Source organism: Euprymna scolopes, chromosome 28, assembly GCF_053919585.1.
Source record: "Euprymna scolopes isolate OS-2025 chromosome 28, ASM5391958v1, whole genome shotgun sequence".
NCBI classification, from domain to species: Eukaryota; Metazoa; Mollusca; class Cephalopoda; order Sepiida; family Sepiolidae; genus Euprymna; species Euprymna scolopes.
The window spans coordinates 83,558,488-83,579,307 of record NC_136509.1 but is presented as its reverse complement, the minus strand read 5'-3'; the positions used below and the strand labels follow the sequence as shown (position 1 = coordinate 83,579,307).

The 20,820-nt window shown below is 36.5% G+C and overlaps 14 non-coding genes across 14 annotated transcripts; all 14 read left to right on the top strand.

Moving 5' to 3' along the window:
* The first annotated feature begins 14,333 nt into the window (after positions 1 to 14,333).
* Positions 14,334 to 14,405, top strand: Trnae-cuc (transfer RNA glutamic acid (anticodon CUC)). The gene has a single exon. It is a non-coding gene; the product is annotated as a tRNA-Glu (tRNA).
* A 456-nt stretch (positions 14,406 to 14,861) lies between these two features.
* On the top strand, positions 14,862 to 14,933 carry Trnae-cuc (transfer RNA glutamic acid (anticodon CUC)). Its single transcript has one exon. It is a non-coding gene; the product is annotated as a tRNA-Glu (tRNA).
* Positions 14,934 to 15,125: 192 nt separating this feature from the next.
* Trnae-cuc (transfer RNA glutamic acid (anticodon CUC)) lies at positions 15,126 to 15,197 on the top strand. The gene has a single exon. It is a non-coding gene; the product is annotated as a tRNA-Glu (tRNA).
* A 1,580-nt stretch (positions 15,198 to 16,777) lies between these two features.
* On the top strand, positions 16,778 to 16,849 carry Trnae-cuc (transfer RNA glutamic acid (anticodon CUC)). Its single transcript has one exon. It is a non-coding gene; the product is annotated as a tRNA-Glu (tRNA).
* A 456-nt stretch (positions 16,850 to 17,305) lies between these two features.
* On the top strand, positions 17,306 to 17,377 carry Trnae-cuc (transfer RNA glutamic acid (anticodon CUC)). The gene has a single exon. It is a non-coding gene; the product is annotated as a tRNA-Glu (tRNA).
* Positions 17,378 to 17,833: 456 nt separating this feature from the next.
* Trnae-cuc (transfer RNA glutamic acid (anticodon CUC)) lies at positions 17,834 to 17,905 on the top strand. Its single transcript has one exon. It is a non-coding gene; the product is annotated as a tRNA-Glu (tRNA).
* Positions 17,906 to 18,361: 456 nt separating this feature from the next.
* Trnae-cuc (transfer RNA glutamic acid (anticodon CUC)) lies at positions 18,362 to 18,433 on the top strand. Its single transcript has one exon. It is a non-coding gene; the product is annotated as a tRNA-Glu (tRNA).
* Positions 18,434 to 18,625: 192 nt separating this feature from the next.
* Trnae-cuc (transfer RNA glutamic acid (anticodon CUC)) lies at positions 18,626 to 18,697 on the top strand. Its single transcript has one exon. It is a non-coding gene; the product is annotated as a tRNA-Glu (tRNA).
* Positions 18,698 to 18,889: 192 nt separating this feature from the next.
* On the top strand, positions 18,890 to 18,961 carry Trnae-cuc (transfer RNA glutamic acid (anticodon CUC)). Its single transcript has one exon. It is a non-coding gene; the product is annotated as a tRNA-Glu (tRNA).
* A 192-nt stretch (positions 18,962 to 19,153) lies between these two features.
* Trnae-cuc (transfer RNA glutamic acid (anticodon CUC)) lies at positions 19,154 to 19,225 on the top strand. Its single transcript has one exon. It is a non-coding gene; the product is annotated as a tRNA-Glu (tRNA).
* A 192-nt stretch (positions 19,226 to 19,417) lies between these two features.
* On the top strand, positions 19,418 to 19,489 carry Trnae-cuc (transfer RNA glutamic acid (anticodon CUC)). Its single transcript has one exon. It is a non-coding gene; the product is annotated as a tRNA-Glu (tRNA).
* Positions 19,490 to 19,945: 456 nt separating this feature from the next.
* Positions 19,946 to 20,017, top strand: Trnae-cuc (transfer RNA glutamic acid (anticodon CUC)). Its single transcript has one exon. It is a non-coding gene; the product is annotated as a tRNA-Glu (tRNA).
* Positions 20,018 to 20,470: 453 nt separating this feature from the next.
* Trnae-cuc (transfer RNA glutamic acid (anticodon CUC)) lies at positions 20,471 to 20,542 on the top strand. Its single transcript has one exon. It is a non-coding gene; the product is annotated as a tRNA-Glu (tRNA).
* A 192-nt stretch (positions 20,543 to 20,734) lies between these two features.
* Trnae-cuc (transfer RNA glutamic acid (anticodon CUC)) lies at positions 20,735 to 20,806 on the top strand. Its single transcript has one exon. It is a non-coding gene; the product is annotated as a tRNA-Glu (tRNA).
* The last annotated feature ends 14 nt before the right edge of the window (positions 20,807 to 20,820 follow it).

Here is a 20,820-nt window from a genome sequence, read left to right as displayed (position 1 = left end):
CATATATATACTCCTTTAAATACGTTTTTCTTTTGTGTGTATTGATATTCATATTAAAACCCCTCTTATCTATTTATTTAAAAAGAAAATACAATTTTCTTATATATGGGTTGTGGAAATGCATTCACTAGCAAAAGATCTAGCTAATTTGCATATTTTTTAAACATTCATTTTAATTAATTCCCTATTAGTTTTTTTTCTGTTTTTGATGGAATGATCATCTAGAGTTAAATATTACGTGTAATTATATTCATGCAGATATTCTACATGATTTATACTTACATAATATTTGCGTAAAATCTTTACAGTAAGCAAGAAGTTTTCCCATATATATTTATGTATACGTATATATATTTTTTAATCTGTTAGTCTATCTATCTATATATCTATAAAAGTGAACGTGCCTGTGTGTTTGTCTGTGTGTCTGTCTGTGTGTCTGTCTGTCTGTGTGTCTGTCTGTGTACATTTCCCTACGCAATAACTCTGTCAATTTTTAGTCTACAGACTCGAAATTTGATATACAGGGTACTGAGATTTGGGAAAATCTATGTGATTGGTTTTCGGGCAGAAATTTGGCTGTTAAGGGGTCAAAGTTTAACGATTTGACCTTTGAGAACTCTACAAACTCCTCCGACAATTTTGTGTCTAAACACTTGAAATTTTATATATAGGTTTCTTGGATATGGATCTAACTTAATAACTTGACGTGAGCCCCAAACAATGAATGTTAAGAGGTCATAATAGGGGTTATAGTTGTTTTTTGGGGTTTTTTTTTTTTTGCTCAACATACACCTCCAAACACCCGGGCAACGCCGGGCACCCATGCTAGTATATCTATAAAAGTGAACGTGTCTGTGTGTCTGTCTGTGTGTCTATCTGTGTACATTTCCCTACGCAATAACTCTGTCAATTTCTAATCTACAGATTCGACATTTGATATACAGGGTACTGAGATTTAGGAAAATCTATGTGATCGTGCCCTGTTCCCAAAAAGAAACGTTATTTCTAAAATGTCTAAAATACACGTTATCTCCGCTGTTAAACCGTTTTGTTGCTATTGTAGAGGTTCTGTTGTGTATTATGTGTTTGGGTAGTAGTTTATCAAATACGGATTTTATTTTCCGTCCGAACATGATTTCTGCTGGGGATCTCGCATCTGGGTTGTTCGGATTTCTCGTGATTCTGTAAACCTACAGAAATTGCGTAAGGGCCTGTTCCGTCGGTGTACCGGACACCTTTTTTAATGTCCTTTTAAGCGTATCGACGAAGCGTTCGGCCTGGCCGTTGCTTCTACGTGGTACTGAGGTGTCGTAATATGCTTTACTTGATACGTCTCGCAGAATTCTCTGAACTCTATCGAGGTGAACTTTGTAGCGTTGTCGCTAACTAAACAGTCTACAACCCCAAACCGAGCAAACAATTCCAATAAAAATTTGTCGTTGTTGCCGTGGTCGGTTTTTTGCATCTTAGTACCTCTGGCCATTTAGAGTAAGAGTCAACTACTTTCAGGTAGTAAAAATCCTCCACAGGTCCCGCATAATCGATGTGGATCCTCGACCATGGTTGTTCAGCCTTAGGCCAAGGTTTATATGTTATCGGTGGTGCTTTTGCAGCCAAAGTACAGCCTTTGCATCTGTTCACCATGTCAGTAATATCTTGGTCCATAGCTGGCCAATAAACAAAACTTCTCATTAGGCTTTTCATTCTGTTTATTCCTGGATGCCCCATGTGAAAATTCCTGAGAATTCTTTTTTGAAAGGTTTGGGGGATGACAACCCTTCCACCGTATAACAGTATTTCGTCGCAACCTGAAAAAAATGTCTGAACTGGTGTCACCTAGTGCTAATCTCTGCTTCGTGGTTTGAATGAAATTGTCATTTAGGGATTCTGACTTAATTTCCTGAAGTGTAACCGGCAGTTCGCGGATAATATTGTTTATCATGGTTTTTACATCACTATTAATATGTAGTGCCGCGATGACTGAATCTTCAAGAGATTCCATTTTGTCAGAAATCAGTCTCGGTAGACCGCCTGCATGGGCTAGTTGTTTTGAGGGGGAAAATTGAATTGTAAAATTATAGTTCAGCAGAATAGTTCCCTATCTTAATAGTCGGTTCGCAGTGAATGTTGGAAGTCCTTTTTTATCAAAAAATGGATATCAACGGCTTATGGTCGGTTTGTAGCAAAAAATGTCTTCTGTACAAGAACCGGTGGAATTTTGAAACTGCAAATATAATTCCTATGGCGTCTTTCTCGATCTGAGAATAATTCTTTTCCGCTGGCAAGAGAGTCCGTGATGCGAAAACAATAGGCTGTTTCGAGCCATTCGGCATTCGATGTAGCATGCACGCCCTAACGTCATATTGACTAGCGTCGCTAGCTACTATTATGTCCAACTGCGGGTTGAAATGCGCTAGGAATAGTTTTGAAGTCAGGACTTTTTATTTCTTGGAATGATGTCTGGCAATCTTCTGTCCACAGCATTATCCTTTTTCAGCAATTCATTAAGTGGTGCGCGCAATTTGTGCATATTTGGGATGAACCCCTGGTAATAATTTGCCAAACCTAAAAAAAACTCTGCAATTGAGTTATGTTTACTGGTGCCGGCATTTCTTTAATAGCAGTCGCCTTATCTGGGTCTGGGCGTCTGCCATCTTTATCGATAATTTGACCAAGGTATTAAATTGTTTGTAAAAAGAACTCGCATTTATCTGCTTTGAACTTAAATCCAAAGAAGAGAGAGAAGAAAAAAAAATGATGATAAAGTTAAATATAAAATATAAAAGTCATTTTGACTTTTGTTTCCCTTTATTTTATATTTTATATTTAACTTTATCATCATTTTTTTTCTTCCCTCTCTCTTCCCATATCTTTCTTATTTATATTTATGTCTCGAAAGTAGAGTGAAAAGCATATCTTATTTTTCTTTTATTAATATTCTTGGAATCTTTTCTTTTTTTCCTTGTACACATTTTTGTGAATTATTCCATGGATTTCTGCATTTGGATTATTATGGACCATCTTCTTCCGATTACGGGATTTCCTTGGATTTTTCTTGTACAAATGGAAATTCTTTTAACTTTCTATATATATGATGGCCGTTCTAAAAGTAAAACCTCCTATATATATATATATATATATATATATATATATATATATATATATATATATATATATATATATATTAGTATAATATCTGTTCTGATACTATTTTGTTCTCGGCTAATGAAAGAGAATTGTTTCTAAACAGAGGGAATTTTTCATATTTTACATAATCAATTTTAGGAACTGGATTTTGCCCCAGTTTAAAATTCGTTCATTATGGCTAATTCTGCCATTGCGGCTCGGGAAATTGAATAGGGTCAGGCGTTTTTGCACATCACTTTTCGCCTTGTGCCATACTAGCTAATTCAATGGAGTGGAAATACAACGTGATCTCTATCTATCTCTTTCTTTCTCTCTCTCTCTCTCTCTCTCTCTCTCTCTCTCTCTCTTTCTGCCTGTCTCTCTCTTTATGCCTTTCTCTCTGTCTCTGTCTCTCTCTCGCTCTGTCTTTCGCTCTGTGTCTCTCTGTCACTCTCTCCCCATTTCTCTCTCTCGCCCTCTCTCTCTCTCTCTCTCTCTCTCTCTCTTTCGCTGTTTTTTCTGTCTTTCTCCTTCTCTCTCGCCCTCTGTTTCTCTCTCTGATATTTAAGTCCTCCCGAAATAGGGACTGCCGCTCCCTCTCTTACCACATGACGAGTTGTCTCCCTTGTTTATTCTAAACCCAATGAAGGAGGCATTTGCCTTTTTAGGGCCGATAAAACAAGAGGGCATAAGCGGTGTACTGACATATGCGTGATCGTTGCTCTAAATAGAAAAACCAGAAACTCTTTTCTTTGTGGAGGTATTCTGTGTGTCTCTGTATGAGTGTACGTGTGTGAGTGGGTGGCTGTAAGTGTGTGTGTGTGTATCAGGGAGGGGAGGTGCAATCACCTGGGCCAATTTCAAAGGTCTCAGTGTATGCCTGTTTCACAAATTAGTGAGTGGTAATAAGGACTCTGTTAGAGTTCGGGTTAGGGGAATAATTGTTGCCGGTGATAGGTGCTCGGTCACGACCTCGGGCCTGTTCACTGAAAATGACGTCATGTATGTGGTAAATATTCAAGATCTATATAACAGTCAGACTCTCGATAATGAATGAGATCTTAAAAAAAAAAAGGATAGAGGTAGAAAACTTTTTAAAAAAGCATTTAAACTCAAAATTTGTGTTAGTTTTGCGTTAAAAGTAAATAAACACCGCGTTGTCTCGTGGAGTTTAAATTACTAACATCCGTTTATTATTTGGATTGTATGCACTTTGAAAACTATTTTCTTTTCTTTACATATTTCTACAGAAAACAAATCTTTCTCTCTCTCTCTCTCTCTCTCTCTCTCTATATATATATATATATATATATATATATATATATATATATATATATATATATATATATATATATATATATATATATAGTTGAATTAAAAAAAGTCGGTCAATTTAGCTCTTATGCGTAGATCATCGTATAACGATTTGATCACTGTCTGTCTGACGTAATGAACATTTAAATTAAAATGTTTAAAATTCAACGCTATTTCACACAGTTAATGGTAGCCGAATGGATACGGCCTCCGCTAATCGAGCCAGAAATGTCTCGTGTCGCGGGGTTCGAATCGTTCGACTGGTAGTAATCGTGACACCCTGCACTGAAGAATCCCGAAAGGATGAAACACTCGTGTCTGTAGGTATTTAATTATTATAGTAAAAAAATAATTATATATATGTATATATATATATATAATCGCATTAACACACTGGTTCTCGTCAGATCACCGAAGTTAAGCAACGTTGAGCCTAGTTAGTACCAGATGGGTGACCATTTGGGAATTCTAGGCGCTATTATGTGCTCTCTGCTTATCTTGGCATTTGTTTCAAGTCGTCCTGTATATACACTTCACATGCCACCAGTAATTAATGATGTCGACTCAGACAAGGTGGAGTTGGAGATTGCGCACTTTCTTCCACAAAAAATTCACAATTTATGGGTACCCATAGTCTGTCAAAGACTGAAAGAGCCTTTATATATTATATACTAGCAGGCCGCCCGGCGTAGGCCGGTCGTAAAACTCTAAATATTATATTTTATTTAATGCACAATTCTTTTTAATAATAAATAGAAATACCTTGGGTGTTGAACATGTGAACTGACTATATAACAATAATACCAGAGCGTCTCCATTTACACTGAACATCTACAGAATGCCAACATCAATATATTACATATGAATGAGTCCTCTGTGGAATTTCCACAGGTCCCGCTAGTAAATGTTGGTTGTTTGCTTTTGTTTTACGGCATATCAACCCTTTTCAGGTTATTTAATTCCGAATCCAGTGATTTTGAAGAAAAATTATTTTAATGGAATATATATATATATATATATATATATATATATATATATATATATATATATATATATATATATAAAATTACAATAAGTTTACCAAGGTAATCAAAATGGTAAACTTAAAATATATCTATTATATCCATATACCCATTGGATTGAAATTTTAAATTCGACCGTTTTGGATTTTACCATTTTTGGATTTTTACCCTTCACCGGACTATCCATTCATGTGAAATCTTTTTATCATTTTTCTTTTGCCTCCTGTTCCCCTTACCTCACCCTTTTTTTAACCAAGTAAGATCTGTGACTTACTTGTAGTTTCATTAGATACTTTTATATGCAAAATCCGATCCTGCATTTTGCTAATTCCTGCCCTCTGATGAGAAGGAGAGTATTTCTTCGAAACTCCGCGGATTAAGGACTATCCACTTATCTTGTGCTTCCTTTTTTAAAATTAAATATGTTTTTAACTCTTTTTCAAGATGTCTTTTAACATGTTTTATTAATCATTTGTTCATATATATATATATATATATATATATATATATATATATATATATATATATATATATATTCAAATCAGTTTCTATTTAACCCATAGTTGAGAACCTAGCAGGTACTATCACTCCGGGTCAAAGTGGACCTGGGAGCAATGGTAATTAAAAGGTGGTTCCACACTCCCCAAAGCCTACAAACTGGAGCCTCACCATTGGATATAGTTTAAGATCATATCCAGGACTACCCGCTAGTAAAAGTTATAATGTTACTAAAAAGATACGGTTAATCTATATTATATTTTATTTTATTCTGTCTGTTTGTCTGTCTTTCTGTCTGTCCGTTCCATCTTTTCTAGGAAACCACTGGGCTGATTTGTCTGAAATTTTGTCGATCAACTTTTGTTATGATCGTCATCTACCAACCGAAGAATCTACACACTCCTCAATATATGTACACCCCCTCCACACACACACACACAATGAGATACGGTTTCAATATGTCAACACAGCAATATACACTCTCTCGATATATATGTTCTCTACAATATACGTACGCTGATATATACTCGCAAACATAACAAAGTCTGCAGATCAAAAATCCGTTGAGTGCATAGGTTGAGAAGTGTTCTCACACACACACATTCTCACTTTTATAGATGTATAGGTATTAAGTATAATATATATCTATACTCCTATAATTAGTTTTTGTATTGATATTCAGATTAAAACCCCTTTTTTCTATTTATTTAAAAAGAAAATAAAACTTTGTTATGTATGGACCGTAGAATTGCAGTCATCTACAAAAGATCTATCTAATTTGAATATTCTTTTAAACATTAATTTTAATTCATTCCTTATTATTTTTTCGGTTTTCTTTCTTTTCATCTTTTGCCAACTACTACGTGTAATTATTTTCATGCGGATATTCTACATGATTTATACTTGCGTAGCGTTTGCGTAAAATGTTATAGTAAAAACGAACTTCTTTCTGTAGATATATTTATGTATGCGTATATATATATATATATATATATATATATATATATATATATATATATATATATATATATTTGTTTTTAAAAAATTGCCTACCGAACTCCTTTTTGGTCTACACACATGAAACTTAATATAGAGGGTATTCGAACACATGTGAAATTTTATATTTGGATTTTAGCCGGGGAAAATCGGTACAAAAGTGTGAAAACTAAAAAAAAAAAAAATGAATTTGCCAGGTGAATGTCGAACAGCAACATTACGAATATGCATGAGTAACGTAATAGCTATTGGTTCATGTTTTAACTTTTAGCCTTGGATCAAACATGTCTTCATAGCTCAGTCATTAACGTCAAAGGAAAAAGTAAACCGTAAAATAAACGTTTCGGTTTCGATTCTCGGTGGTGGCGCATGAGTAATTTTTTTTGTTAACTTTTTACATCATTGCTATATATTGGGTCCAGTATGATATAACAATATATACGAAATCTGCATTAATAAAAATATCATATTTAAGCGGATTTTTCAACCGGGCAATGCCGGGTGGCCTGCTAAACCATCAGTTTGTTGGCAGTTAAAGGATAAGAGAAAAATGTTCCAAATGAAAAGTTATTTTGAGATAAAATTGTCTTTTATTATCTTGAGAATATATTTTTAAGTGATAAGCGCAAAAAAAAAAAAATAAAGCTCTGGTGGCCTCCAGAGCACTACTGCAACCACTAAATACAGTTATAGAAAAGTGATGCTGTATATTTATGTTTAAATCAGTCTTTTGAACTCGAAGGGCTGAAATTACATTCATTTGCAAGAAAAAACGCATTAAAATAAGTAAAGCATACAATCTCATCCGTCTAAGTATAAAATTAATAGAAAAGTAATTTATTCTTGCCTTTGATTATAGTTATATGTTGTGTATTTATAGTAAAATCAGCCTTTTTTTTCTCGACGGGGTTTAACTATAGTTATTTGTCAGAAAATCATTTTAAAATAATGTTATATAGGGGTTTCATTGAGAGAGTCTTATTATACGCGCAGTCTTAGAAGAGAGTGTTTCATTAAGAGGGATGTTGATGTACTCCGGGAGAGAGAGATTTGTTGCAAGAGACTTAGAGATAAAGTAAGAGTCTTATTATAAGTGATGCTTTTTCTTAGTGAGAGAGATTTATTAAGAGTTCTAGAGAGATTGTTCATGTTAGGAGAGATTCTTATATATTAAATGTTCATTCCTTAATTGTGTTGAATGGAAGAAGAAGAAAGAGAAGAAAGCTCTTTGAGTGAAGACATAGTGTTCAGACAGTTCAGACATTGTGTAGACATGATGATGTTGAGACGTGTATGTAAAGACATATTACACAAATATATAATACAATTCCACTTTACCTTTTTGTAAGAATCATAAGACACAAGACGAGCTTTACAAAACACATAATGGTTTATTTCGTCACACGGCCGTGTTTTCATCACCAAGAATTCAAAGTCTCACATTTTAGTTTGAACGTGACGTCTCGCTCCCTAGACGACTGACTAGACGACTGACTCCCTCTGAGTTTCTTCACTGACTGACTAACTCTAAAGTTTTTTCTCTATTCCTAGAACTTTCTATTTTCCGTGACGTCATACACATGTTAAAACATGTGCCTTCTTTCACGTGCTCTGGACATACGTGTCCAAAACTGTTCCTATTTCTCAGTAACCTATTTATCCAATATGTTAAAAACATTATCTTATGAGCTGCATTCTTTCAATTTAAAATTTCATAACAAACTTGAGTTCACATTCTTTCCTTGAAATATTTATCTATATTCTAAACAAATGTTTGTTTTACATTTTTAAATTCTAACACGTAATCTATTTCTAAACTAAATTACGAGGTTCGAATTTCACCTATGCTATTTCATTTTCATTTTAAACTAAATTCTCCATTTTTATACTTATATGAAAAGGGGACAGCCCTTATAATGTAACAATAAGTTAAAACAAAAACTCTCATCCGTCTAAATAGAAAAGTAATTTATTCTTGCCTTTGGTTATAGTTATATGCTGTATATTTAAAGTTAAATCAGTTTTTTTTTTAACTCAACGAGATTTATTTTTTAAATTCGTCGAATTTATTTGTAAGAAAAACATGTGAAAATAATATGACTTAATAAATTGGGAAAAAAGGAAGAGGAATATTTTCAGTTTTGTGTTTTTGTTTGAAAGGACGGTTATATCGACAGGGCAAGCTGATCTGTTTTATATATATATTAGTATTCCCACTGGTTTTCGTATATATATATATATATATATATATATATATATATATATATATATATATATATATATATATATATATATATACTAGTCTACTCGTTAGCCCTTAATGGGTAAGATGTAAATGTTAAAAATAAAAAGTGATTTTGATATTATATTGTCTTCTCTTGTGTGGAGAAAACATTTTTTTCAGTGATGAGTGAAAAAATAAAACTCAAGAAGCCTCTAGAGCACAACTGCAAACACTAATAAAAATTAAGAAGACCCTACGAAACGTACTACTTTTTTAAGTAACGCATGAACAAAAATAAATCGTTAGAATCCACACAAGCGCTACTAAAAGCAGTAAATATTATTATAAATATGATTTTAGTTATATATTATATAATTATATTCAAATTAGCTTTTTTTTACCTCAACAGGGTTAAATTAAATTTATTTGCAGTTGCGTTTAATATCGGACTTAAGGCTATGAAATAGGTAAGCGGGCGATTTTTTTAAACCGGGAGTCACAAATCGGATAGATGATTAAAACGCCCAAGCAAGCTGATTGTAGTTTTATAAGATAGATAGATAGAAAATAGATAATATATAATATAATAGAGGGGCGCCTGGCTTTGCTCGGGCGTAAAACACGCTTAAATATCATATTTTAATTTGTCTAGATTTCGTATATATTATTATAGAGTCGTGATTTAAAAAGTATAAAAAGTATTTAAGTGCCATTAGCTAGAATCGAAACCGAAGCATTCAAAGTTTGAGACGTCGACACTGTACCAACGTAACACATATATAAAGTTATTAAAAATTAAAAATTAAAAATAAACTAAGATGACCGTAAAAAATGCTTAACAATATTTTTTCAATTCTGACCCATTTCTTATTCTTTAAAACAATTTTAACCGGCTAAAGACCCATAAAAGTACGGCCTGTAAAAATCAAAGCCTTTGAGGCTCCTCTTCGACTTTTAGTTTCGGAGAAGATAGAGTTTGTAAATATGGAAACAGACAGACATACATACCAACAGATAGACTGATACACAGACAGACAAACATATAGCCGTTTATATATTAGATAATATGTATATAATGTTATATATATATATATATATATATATATATATATACTAGCATTTCAGCCCGGCGTTGCCCGGCGTTGCCCGGCGTTGCCCGGGTGTTTGGATGTGCATGTTGAGCAAAAAAAAAGGTGGTAGTAGGAAGGCAGGCTCGAACCCGTACCGCAAAGGAGGAAAAGAACGGGGTAAAACCTAACGTTTACGCTGTCACGACCACCGCAAAACCGGAAGCGACATTTTTTAAAAAGTAAGGCTAGACAATCTGAAGGAGAGGATGACTTTCAAAAGTATCGTCGAAAAAAGTGCCCCCTCTGTAGTCAAGTTCTTAGTTGAAGGGGAAGATATTAATGTTTTTAGCCAATTTTTCGACATTTGTCGTGTGGAAGATCGAACTTAAAAACGATACTAATCTTGGTAAAATCCGTCGCCTCTATTGAAAGTTTAAGGCAGACATGCAAACATACATACATACATGCATACATACATTTATATATTGGTAACTAAAAATTTTCGACGCAAACTGATCAAAAAGCTTGCCCTATCTCTGAATACCCTTTATGTAAAATTTAAAATATTTAGACCAGAAATTTTCTGAGTAATTTGGAAGAGGCCGCAGAGGTCAATTTTTTTAACTTTGACCCCTATTATGACCCCTTAAAATTTATTGTTTTAGGTTCAAATCAAGTTATTAAGTTAGATCCATGTCCAAGGAACCTATAGCTAAAATTTAAAGTGCGTAGACCCAAAATTATCGGAGGAGTTGGGTAGAGTTCTCAAAGGTCAAATCGTTGAACTTTGACCTTTTAATCGCAAAATTTCTGGATGAAAACCGATCACATCAATTTTCCCAAATCTCAGTACCCTGTATATCAAATTTCGAGTCTGTAGACTAAAAATTGACAGAGTTATTGCGTAGGGAAATGTACACATACACACAGACATACAGATACACAGATACACAGACACGTTCACTTTTATAGATATATAGAAGATATATATATATATATATATATATATATATATATATACAGTATATTTATAATATACGTGTAAATTAATATATATATATATATGTATATATATATATGTATATATATATATATATATAGAGAGAGAGAGAGAATATATGTAATAGAATATATGCATGTTTTATGTAATCTATTTCTAATTATATATATATATTTATATATAAGTATGTATGTATGTATGTATGTATGTGTGTGTGTGTGTATATGTGTATTGGGGTGGAGAGGGCTCCCGTAAGCCGTGATGAAGGCAACCTTTCTAGGAGAAGCAAATCTCTGATTTAAAAAACCATAAAGCGGAAGACCAGTACCCGCATTAAGCTGGTCTGCAGTTCAATTTGTTGCTGGCTATCTTGCTCTTGCTTGTTGCTGGATCTCAACATTTTGAACCTAGAGAGAGAGACTTAGCTGTCGTACAAAGCTAAGACTCTGTAACATCATATTTGTATAGATACTCCCTCAGACATTTGGGCTCATGGATTTTAAATGTCAGAGGGAGTGGCACTCGTCTGACAAGACGTTGCAATCATCATCATCATGTCTGTATGTATGTGGGTATGTATGTATGTATGGATACGCATTAGTATTGGATACATGTTATTTTCTGATATAACACTGGTTTATGTTCATTAGTTTGCCTTATTTCTGTAAATATTATCTTCTAAGGCTGTTTTAGTTGTATGTAGAAGGAGAATTAAACGCTCATGGTTAAATCAATTAAAGCCCAAAATTGACCTATACAAAAGTATTGGAATGTTATCTCTGACCAATCATAGCAGCACACAATTGTTTACAAAATAGCGTTACTTACCATCTGACCATATTATGTGTATTGTGCAATTCAAGGATTAAAAAATGGCAAACATACGAAATTATGCGAGATCGAATCATTGAAAGGAGGAATAAATCTAGGACTAAGTATGGTGGGAAATATCATCACTAAGTATAAGAAGTATATATTCAGAAGGAACACAGCAACACTGCTCGGCGAAAAAATGGCACTACTTTCGACAAACAAAGTATCCTCTTCACAGTTGGGTTGGGGGTGGTTCCATTATGATAGTGTAATGCTTTTCGTGTGTTTTTTTTTAATTCTTTTACTAATATTATTGTCTACATTATAGGTTAGATTTAAATATTAAATAACAAACACGCAATGACTGTGTTCATGAATTTAATAAGAGAAATAGCGGACTTGACAAGAAAGGCACAATAATTGGAGTGTGATGTATTTTATTTGTATTATCGGAATTACAATGTTTTATATATTTCTCTCATTTGCAAGGCATTGTCCTGAACTTTTCTGTGGCTTCCATATGCTGATAATTAACTGGGAAAAGCAAACATTCTTATGAAGTGATGTCCATGCATTATTAAGTAAAGAAAATGTCCGTTCGATCGGAAGCCAAAATTCTCCCCTATGGTCTAGCGGTTACGATTCCTGACTCTCACCCAGGCGGCCCGGGTTCGATTCCCGGTGTAGGAATGTCATGTATTTTATTTGTATTATCGGAATTACAATGTTTTATATATTTCTCTCATTTGCAAGGTATTGACCTGAACTTTTCTGTGGCTTCCATATGCTGATAATTAACTGGGAAAAACAAACATTCTTGTGAAGTGATGCTCATGCATTATTAAGTAAAGATATAACCCTAACACCCTCTCTGTCCGAGGGCTGGGCCGCATCCGTCACTGTCCTGGTTCACGGGAGCATACTTGTGATGTACTTTTGGCCGTGTGTGTCGCTCCTAGCTCACAGGACCATAGATGCAACCCAACAGGGCTACATTCTTACTTGTCTAGTGATGGACCCCTCATGAGTGACCAGACTCTCACTGGTCACTGGAAAATACCTTTCTGCTGCCTAGGGCATGCGAAATGTGCATGACCCTAAGTCCGTGTGGCAACATTGTCGATTTCGGCCGTAACTCTGGTTTCGTGCTGGATCCAGTCTGTCTCCTTCATCATCTGGCGTCAGAGCATACCTGAAATAAACTGCCTCTTCATTCAGGCTGGCAATCGAGAAAGAAGGAAAAACCCTGGGACATTTTTATATCACGAAACAAAATAATTATTGATAAATCGTTCTACACTTGTTTATAGTCGAGTTCTTTGATCCAAGCTTCATGATGCAGGTTAAGTTCCTCTAATTAATTTCCCAGCTAAGAACAAGAGCTTTTCAACTTAGCTCTTATAGATGTTGCCCCCCCCCAGGCGGGGTAAGAGCGACGTGGACACCTCGAATACCAGCTAGTAAAAAGGGACCCTAACTCTAAAAAGCCAATCGTTTTTATCAAATCAGTAATTCCTCCTTCCCCCTTTTTGGAGTTATTCTTTCTTTTTCTTTTAGAGCTCATCTCTACTAGACCTCAAACCACCACCTGCACTGAGTTTTTTTTACTTATTACCAATTAGGCATGATTAGTCACCGCAGGTCGACCAATGCCTGGCGGCGACCCTTCACCCTTTGACCCCCATTCTTCATACCTATCAACAGAGGTTTTTAAAAACAACCTTTTCGTTGTTAACAGATATATAACAGCAAATGAGATAAAATAAAAATCATTTGTGGTTTTTTCCTTGCTGACAAAATCCAATTGACATTTCTGTTTAAACAACATCAAACCATCATCATCATTATTAGAATTCAGCCGTGATATAGGACAATTCTCGTTGTCTTTCTTTTAAAAACTCCATCCCGGCACTGATGTGATAAGCGATAATTATTTATTTCCCATTGAAATATTTTATTTTTCTCTGGGGACAGGAATCTCATAACCATCTGGTTTTCCTTGACCAAGTGTAATCATGCCCCCCTAACCATACCTCGTCCTCTCCCATCTTCTCCTCCAAGATAATCTGGTGTCGCCAGGGATCTCGTCATAAAGAAAATGTCCGTTCGAAAAGATGCTTTATATATTTCTCTCATTTGGAAGGCATTGTCCTGAACTTTTCTGTGGCTTCCATATGCTGAATTAACTGGGAAAAGCAAAAATTCTTATGAAGTGATGCTCATGAATTATTAAGTAAAGAAGATGTCCGTTCGATCGGAAGCCAACATTCTCCCTTATGGTCTAGTGGTTAGGATTCCTGGCTCTCACTCAGGCGGCCCGGGTTCGATTCCCGGTGTGGGAATGTCATGTATTTTATTTGTATTATCGGAATTACAATGTTTTATATATTTCTCTCATTTGCAGGGCATTGTCCTGAACTTTTCTGTGGCTTCCATATGCTGATAATTAACTGGGAAAAGCAAACATTCTTATGAAGTGATGCTCATGCATTATTAAGTAAAGAAGATGTCCGTTTGATCGGAAGCCCCCATTCTCCCATATGGTCTAGTGGTTAGGATTCGTGGCTCTAACCCAGGCGGCCCGGGTTTGATTCCCGGTGTGGGAATGTCATGTATTTTATTTGTATTATCGGAATTACAATGTTTTCTATATTTCTCTCATTTGCAGGGCATTGTCCTGAACTTTTCTGTGGCTTCCATAAGCTGATAATTAACTGGGAAAAGCAAACATTCTTATGAAGTGATGCTCATGCATTATTAAGTAAAGAAGATGTCCGTTCGATCGGAAGCCAACATTCTCCCATATGGTCTAGTGGTTAGGATTCCTGGCTCTCACCCAGACGGCCCGGGTTCGATTCCCGGTGTGGGAATGTCATGTATTTTATTTGTATTATCGGAATTACAATGTTTTATATATTTCTCTCCTTTGCAGGGCATTGTCCTGAACTTTTCTGTGGCTTCCATATGCTGATAATTAACTGGGAAAAGCAAACATTCTTATGAAGTGATGCTCATGCATTATTAAGTAAAGAAGATGTCCGTTCGATCGGAAGCCAACATTCTCCCATATGGTCTAGTGGTTAGGATTCGTGGCTCTCACCCAGGCGGCCCGGGTTCGATTCCCGGTGTAGGAATGTCATTTATTTTATTTGTATTATCGGAATTACAATGTTTTATATATTTCTCTCATTTGCAGGGCATTGTCCTGAACTTTTCTGTGGCTTCCATATGCTGATAATTAACTGGGAAAAACAAACATTCTTGTGAAGTGATGCTCATGCATTATTAAGTAAAGATATAACCCTAACACCCTCTCTGTCCGAGGGCTGGGCCGCATCCGTCACTGTCCTGGTTCACGGGAGCATACTTGTGATGTACTTCTGGCCGTGTGTGTCGCTCCTAGCTCACAGGACCATAGATGCAACCCAACAGGGCTACATTCTTACTTGTCTAGTGATGGACCCCTCATGAGTGACCAGACTCTCACTGGTCACTGGAAAATACCTTTCTGCTGCCTAGGGCATGCGAAATGTGCATGACCCTAAGTCCGTGTGGCAACATTGTCGATTTCGGCCGTAACTCTGGTTTCGTGCTGGATCCAGTCTGTCTCCTTCATCATCTGGCGTCAGAGCATACCTGAAATAAACTGCCTCTTCATTCAGGCTGGCAATCGAGAAAGAAGGAAAAACCCTGGGACATTTTTATATCACGAAACAAAATAATTATTGATAAATCGTTCTACACTTGTTTATAGTCGAGTTCTTTGATCCAAGCTTCATGATGCAGGTTAAGTTCCTCTAATTAATTTCCCAGCTAAGAACAAGAGCTTTTCAACTTAGCTCTTATAGATGTTGCCCCCCCCCAGGCGGGGTAAGAGCGACGTGGACACCTCGAATACCAGCTAGTAAAAAGGGACCCTAACTCTAAAAAGCCAATCGTTTTTATCAAATCAGTAATTCCTCCTTCCCCCTTTTTGGAGTTATTCTTTCTTTTTCTTTTAGAGCTCATCTCTACTAGACCTCAAACCACCACATGCACTGAGTTTTTTTTACTTATTACCAATTAGGCATGATTAGTCACCGCAGGTCGACCAATGCCTGGCGGCGACCCTTCACCCTTTGACCCCCATTCTTCATACCTATCAACAGAGGTTTTTAAAAACAACCTTTTCGTTGTTAACAGATATATAACAGCAAATGAGATAAAATAAAAATCATTTGTGGTTTTTTCCTTGCTGACAAAATCCAATTGACATTTCTGTTTAAACAACATCAAACCATCATCATCATTATTAGAATTCAGCCGTGATATAGGACAATTCTCGTTGTCTTTCTTTTAAAAACTCCATCCCGGCACTGATGTGATAAGCGATAATTATTTATTTCCCATTGAAATATTTTATTTTTCTCTGGGGACAGGAATCTCATAACCATCTGGTTTTCCTTGACCAAGTGTAATCATGCCCCCCTAACCATACCTCGTCCTCTCCCATCTTCTCCTCCAAGATAATCTGGTGTCGCCAGGGATCTCGTCATAAAGAAAATGTCCGTTCGAAAAGATGCTTTATATATTTCTCTCATTTGCAAGGCATTGTCCTGAACTTTTCTGTGGCTTCAATATGCTGAATTAACTGGGAAAAGCAAAAATTCTTATGAAGTGATGCTCATGAATTATTAAGTAAAGAAGATGTCCGTTCGATCGGAAGCCAACATTCTCCCTTATGGTCTAGTGGTTAGGATTCCTGGCTCTCACTCAGGCGGCCCGGGTTCGATTCCCGGTGTGGGAATGTCATGTATTTTATTTGTATTATCGGAATTACAATGTTTTATATATTTCTCTCATTTGCAGGGCATTGTCCTGAACTTTTCTGTGGCTTCCATATGCTGATAATTAACTGGGAAAAGCAAACATTCTTATGAAGTGATGCTCATGCATTATTAAGTAAAGAAGATGTCCGTTTGATCGGAAGCTCCCATTCTCCCATATGGTCTAGTGGTTAGGATTCGTGGCTCTAACCCAGGCGGCCCGGGTTTGATTCCCGGTGTGGGAATGTCATGTATTTTATTTGTATTATCGGAATTACAATGTTTTCTATATTTCTCTCATTTGCAGGGCATTGTCCTGAACTTTTCTGTAGCTTCCATAAGCTGATAATTAACTGGGAAAAGCAAACATTCTTATGAAGTGATGCTCATGCATTATTAAGTAAAGAAGATGTCCGTTCGATCGGAAGCCAACATTCTCCCATATGGTCTAGTGGTTAGGATTCCTGGCTCTCACCCAGACGGCCCGGGTTCGATTCCCGGTGTGGGAATGTCATGTATTTTATTTGTATTATCGGAATTACAATGTTTTATATTTTTCTCTCCTTTGCAGGGCATTGTCCTGAACTTTTCTGTGGCTTCCATATGCTGATAATTAACTGGGAAAAGCAAACATTCTTATGAAGTGATGCTCATGCATTATTAAGTAAAGAAGATATCCGTTCGATCGGAAGTCAACATTCTCCCATATGGTCTAGTGGTTAGGATTCGTGGCTCTCACCCAGGCGGCCCGGGTTCGATTGCCGGTGTAGGAATGTCATGTATTTTATTTGTATTATCGGAATTACAATGTTTTATATATTTCTCTCATTTGCAGGGCATTGTCCTGAACTTTTCTGTGGCTTCCATATGCTGATAATTAACTGGGAAAAGCAAACATTCTTATGAAGTGATGCTCATGCATTATTAAGTAAAGAAGATGTCCGTTCGATGGGAAGCAAACATTCTCCCATATGGTCTAGTGGTTAGGATTCGTGGCTCTCCCCCAGGCGGCCCGGGTTCGATTCCCGGTGTGGGAATGTCATGTATTTTATTTGTATTATCGGAATTACAATGTTTTATATATTTCTCTCATTTGCAGGGCATTGTCCTGAACTTTTCTGTGGCTTCCATATGCTGATAATTAACTGGGAAAAGCAAACATTCTTATGAAGTGATGCTCATGCATTATTAAGTAAAGAAGATGTCCGTTCGATCGGAAACCAACATTCTCCCATATGGTCTAGTGGTTAGGATTCCTGGCACTAACCCAGGCGGCCCGGGTTCGATTCCCGGTGTGGGAATGTCATGTATTTTATTTGTATTATCGGAATTACAATGTTTTATATATTTCTCTCATTTGCAGGGCATTGTCCTGAAATTTTCTGTGGCTTCCATATGCTGATAATTAACTGGGAAAAGCAAACATTCTTATGAAGTGATGCTCATGCATTATTAAGTAAAGAAGATGTCCGTTCGATCGGAAGCCAACATTCTCCCATATGGTCTAGTGGTTAGGATTCCTGGCTCTCACCCAGGCGGCCCGGGTTCGATTCCCGGTGTGGGAATGTCATGTATTTTATTTGTATTATCGGAATTACAATGTTTTATATATTTCTCTCATTTGCAGGGCATTGTCCTGAACTTTTCTGTGGCTTCCATATGCTGATAATTAACTGGGAAAAGCAAACATTCTTATGAAGTGATGCTCATGCATTATTAAGAACAGAAGATGTCCGTTCGATCGGAAGCCAACATTCTCCCATATGGTCTAGTGGTTAGGATTCCTGGCTCTCACCCAGGCGGCCCGGGTTCGATTCCCAGTGTGGGAATGTAATGTATTTTATTTGTATTATCGGAATTACAATGTTTTATATATTTCTCTCATTTGCAGGGTATTGTCCTGAACTTTTCTGTGGCTTCCATATGCTGATAATTAACTGGGAAAAGCAAACATTCTTATGAAGTGATGCTCATGCATTATTAAGTAAAGAAGATGTCCGTTCGATCGGAAGCCAACATTCTTCCATATGGTCTAGTGGTTAGGAGTCCTGGCTCTCACCCAGGCGGCCCGGGTTCGATTCCCGGTGTGGGAATGTCATGTATTTTATTTGTATTATCGGAATTACAATGTTTTATATATTTCTCTCATTTGCAGGGCATTGTCCTGAACTTTTCTGTGGCTTCCATATGCTGATAATTAACTGGGAAAAGCAAATATTCTTATGAAGTGATGCTCATGCATTATTAAGTAAAGAAGATGTCCGTTCGATCGGAAGCCAACATTCTCCCATATGGTCTAGTGGTTAGGATTCCTGGCTCTCACCCAGGCGGCCCGGGTTCGATTCCCGGTGTGGGAATGTCATGTATTTTATTTGTATTATCGAAATTACAATGTTTCATATATTTCTCTCATTTGCAGGGTATTGTCCTGAACTTTTCTGTGGCTTCCATATGCTGATAATTAACTGGGAAAAGCAAACATTCTTATGAAGTGATGCTCATGCATTATTAAGTAAAGAAGATGTCCGTTCGATCGGAAGCCAACATTCTCCCATATGGTCTAGTGGTTAGGATTCCTGGCTCTCACCCAGGCGGCCCGGGTTCGATTTCCGGTGTGGGAATGTCATGTATTTTATTTGTACTATCGGAATTACAATGTTTTCTATATTTCTCTCATTTGCAGGGCATTGTCCTGAACTTTTCTGTGGCTTCCATATGCTGATAATTAACTGGGAAAAGCAAACATTCTTATGAAGTGATGCTCATGCATTATTAAGTAAAGAAGATATCCGTTCGATCGGAAACCAACATTCTCCCATAAGTTCTAGTGGTTAGGATTCCTGACTCTTACCCAGGCGGCCCGGGTTCGATTCCCGGTGTAGGAATGTCATGTATTTTATTTGTATTATCGGAATTACAATGTTTTATATATTTCTCTCATTTGCAGGGTATTGTCCTGAACTTTTCTGTGGCTTCCATATGCTGATAATTAACTGGGAAAAGCAAACATTCTTATGAAGTGATGCTCATGCATTATTAAGTAAAGAAGATGTCCGTTCGATCGGAAGCCAACATTCTCCCATATGGTCTAGTGGTTAGGATTCCTGGCTCTCACCCAGGCGGCCCGGGTTCGATTTCCGGTGTGGGAATGTCATGTATTTTATTTGTACTATCGGAATTACAATGTTTTCTATATTTCTCTCATTTGCAGGGCATTGTCCTGAACTTTTCTGTGGCTTCCATATGCTGATAATTAACTGGGAAAAGCAAACATTCTTATGAATTGATGCTCATGCACTAAGTAAAGAAGATGTCCGTTCGATCGGAAACCAACATTCTCCCATAAGTTCTAGTGGTTAGGATTCCTGACTCTTACCCAGGCGGCCCGGGTTCGATTCCCGGTGTAGGAATGTCATGTATTTTATTTGTATTATCGGAATTACAATGTTTTATATATTTCTCTCATTTGCAGGGCATTGTCCTGAACTTTTCTGTGGCTTCCATATGCTGATAATTAACTGGGAAAAGCAAACATTCTTATGAAGTGATGCTCATGCATTATTAAGTAAAGAAGATGTCCGTTCGATCGGAAGCCAACATTCTCCCATATGGTCTAGTGGTTAGGATTCCTGGCTCTCACCCAGGCGGCCCGGGTTCGATTCCCGGTGTGGGAATGTCATGTATTTTATTTGTATTATCGGAATTACAATGTTTTATATCTTTCTCTCATTTGCAGGGCATTGTCCTGAACTTTTCTGTGGCTTCCATATGCTGATAATTAACTGGGAAAAGCAAACATTCTTATGAAGTGATGCTCATGCATTATTAAGTAAAGAAGATGTCCGTTCGCTCGGAAGCCAACATTCTCCCATATGGTCTAGTGGTTAGGATTCCTGGCTCTCACCCAGGCGGCCCGGGTTCGATTTCCGGTGTGGGAATGTCATGTATTTTA